General features: G+C 43.6%; 1 pseudogene; it reads left to right on the plus strand.

Annotated features, from left to right (window-relative positions):
* The first annotated feature begins 405 nt into the window (after positions 1–405).
* LOC142612264 (uncharacterized) overlaps positions 406–3,503 on the plus strand; it is a 13,845-nt pseudogene continuing 10,747 nt past the window's right edge.

Genomic DNA, 3,503 nt, shown 5'->3' on the forward strand with positions numbered 1-3,503 from the left:
ATATCGCCGTTTCAAAGATAAAGAGTTGTATGGTCTTGACACGATCAATGGCTAACATCAACCAAGAGCTCGAAAACCCACCCAACACCTTGGGGAAGCAAGTGTAAACCCTCGCTACGGCGGTTGAATGACTCACCCAACAAAATTACAGCTGGAGCGAAAGTTGGGCTTGCAGAACGAACAACATCTAAACGATCAAAATGACGAATAAGGCGGTGACGAACACAAAAACAAGCGCCCCCCAACAAACAATCACCAGGAAAGGGACAACCAAGTTGAAAGCATTTGAGTGGATAGACGAATGCCAAAAAGCATTTGAGGAACTAAGGCATACCTCGCATCTCCACCACTCCTCTGTCCATCCAAACCCGATGAAAAGCTTCCCTCTACTTGGTCGTATCCCCCATGGCTGTTAATTCAGCTCTTATCCGAAAGGAGGATCGTGTGCAATTACCCATATGCTACACCAGCCGAGCGCTTAAGGGAGCGGAAGAAAGATATCCCTCATGGAAAAGTTGGCCTTTACTCTAATCACAGTAGCCCAAAAGCTTAGGCCATACTTCGAAGCGCACACCATAGTAGTCTGGATGAACAAACCCCTTGGCCTAAGCATTAGTTGAATTGGTAGCAGAATTTACAACGAACAAGGCAGAAGGCTAAGAGGCAACCCCATGGAAGGTCTGAACAGACGGATCATCCAACAGACATGCTGGAAAGACCGGTGTAGTCCTACAATCTCTTGAAGGGGACGTCATAGAGTGTGTCATTCAACTCTGCTTCCCGACGACCAATAATGGAGCTAAGTACAAAGCTATACTAACGGGCCTCATCACTCGTCATCCATAGCGACTCCCAAGTTGTCATCAGGCATATCAATGGAGACTACAAAGCCAAGGGAGAGCGGTTGAAGAAGTACCTTAGCCTTGTCAAGAGACGGAAAGATCAAAATTTTATAGCAAAATTTGTACAAGTCTCATGGGAAGAAAATGAACATGCTGATCGATTAGCCAAGACTGCATCTGCGAAACACATGACTATCAGTCTTCAGGTATTGTTCTTCACCCAACACTCCCCTACCATTGAGGAATTGAAAGTACAAGTGATATCAACAAGTATTGATTGGACGATTATGATCACCTCCTTCCTTAAAAATTGGATGCTTCTAAAGGACCACACTACGCCCCAAAGGTCAAAAGTTTGGGCATCGCACTATGTGCTAATGGGAGAGGTTTCTCCCGACCATACCTAAAGTGTCTGATCCCTGACGAAGCAGACTACAACATAAGGAAAGTCCATGAAGGGGTGTGTGGAAACCACTCGAGGGAGTGATCGTTGGTCCACAAGCTCAAACAAGCAGGGTATAATTGGCCTACCATGCAGAAAGATGTCCAATCCTACGTAAAAGCATGCGATGAGTACCAACACTTCAGCAAGATCTTATGGTTGAACACTACGAAAGGAAGAACGAAGAAGGGTTCTGTCTACACTTGGATCTACTGGATGAGGTCAGGGCAACTACTAAACAATGAATGGCCCGTTACCAAGACCTTATGGCTAAACACTATAACACCAAGGTCAAGCCTCAACACTTCAGCAACAGGAACCTTGTTTTAAGGAAAGTGACCACAACTACAAAGGATCCCGCACAAGGAAATTTAGGACTCAACTAGGAAGGACCATACAAAATCATTGATTACAACAGAAAGAGGACCTAATCCTCATCCCAACAGGATGGATCGACGATTAAGGATGCCCATGGGCACCTAATCCTCATCCCAACGGGATGGATTGACAACCAAGGATGCCAACGACACCTAATCCTTATCCAAAACTAAGTCCTACTTATAGGATGGACTAATCAAGGATGCCTACTGGCACCTCATCCTCGTCCAAAGACTAAGTCCTACCTACGGATGGACAGATGACTAGAGTTGCCTACGGGTGGACGAACGACCAAAGTCGCCTATGGGTGAACAGTCCAACGTAAAGTCATCCCTAAAAGGGAAGGGTAACGGCCAAAGTCGCTTATGGGTGGACGGTCCAATGTAAAGTCATCCCTAAAAGGGAAAAACAACGACCAAAGTCGCCTACGGGTGGATAGTTCAACATAAAGTTATCCCTAAGAGGGAAGGACAACGACCTAAGTTGCCTACGAGTGGATAGACGACCAAAGTCACTTATGGGTAGATAGTCCAAAGTAAAGTCCTACCTAAGAGGGAAGGACGACGACCAAAGTCACCTACGAGTGAACGGTCCAAAGTAAAGTCCTACACAAAAGGGAAAGACGATGACCAAAGTAAGGTCATCACCGAGAGGGAAGGATGACGACCAAAGTCACCTCCAAGTGAACAAACGAACCAAGCCACCCAATAGTGCCTTGGTAAAAATTCTAAGTCTTTCTACCGACGGGTGGAGGGATGAACCAAACCACCCACAAATGCCATGGTAAAAAATCCAAATCATCCTGCCGATGGGTGGAGGGACGAACCAAGCCACCCACGAGTTCCTTGGAAAAAGATCTGAGTCTTCCTACCTACAGGGTGACAAATGAACGTAGTCACCAAGGTGACGAACGATTCAATAAATCCTCCAAAGATGATTTACTCAAGTAGAGATCATATAGCCAAGTCACCAAGGTGACGAACGATCCAATAGATCCTCTAAGGATGATTAACTCGAGTAGAGATCACCAACCAAGTAACCAAGGTGACAAATGATCCAAGAGATCCTCCAAAGATGATCGACTCAAGTAGAGATCATCTAACCATGTCACCAGGGTGACAAACAATCCAAGTAACCCTCCAAAGATGATTGAGTCAAATAGCGATCCTCCGATGACAATCGACTTAAGTAATAATCCTCCAATTAAGTCGCTAAGATGACCCAAAAACCTGGCCAATCATCAGTATGCGTAAGTGAATGATGAGAATCAACAAGCATTCAAGGATCCATTGCATGTTCCAGTTGGGTCTATTACAAGAGCAAGATCCAAGAAGATCAAAGAAGCACTTAATGGGCTGATTCAAGAGATTTGTGTTGATTCTAACGCAGGACATTCCAAGCTTGGCCCAAAGGAAGATGAAAGCGTAATAAATTTAATTCAAGCTATTTAGGGCTGATCTAGCTTAATTGGGAGTGATTTATGGCGTGAATTAATGGCTGATTGACTTTCCAGCTCTATATCAGTTAAGGCAGATTTTTTCCTATTTTGGATCTGCTAATTTCAGACCAAATCAACTTTTATTTAGGGTTTTATTATTTAGTACGTTTTTTAGGTATTTTCCTTGTTTTTAGGTGCATTTAATGCTTTTTAGGTCAAATTTGATTCCTGGTATGGTAAGGTATCAATTAGGAGTTATTTTAGAATATATTTTTTTGTCTGTCAAGTTTTATGGAGCCCTTAAATAGGCTCTGAAGTTTGTAAACGTTTTTCATAATATTATTGAATAAAAATCAGAAAAGGTGAGGCTTTGCTCTCTTTTGGTTCTTCAAGAACTGTGAAC

Source organism: Castanea sativa, chromosome 10 (assembly GCF_040712315.1).
Source record: "Castanea sativa cultivar Marrone di Chiusa Pesio chromosome 10, ASM4071231v1".
NCBI lineage: Eukaryota > Viridiplantae > Streptophyta > Magnoliopsida > Fagales > Fagaceae > Castanea > Castanea sativa.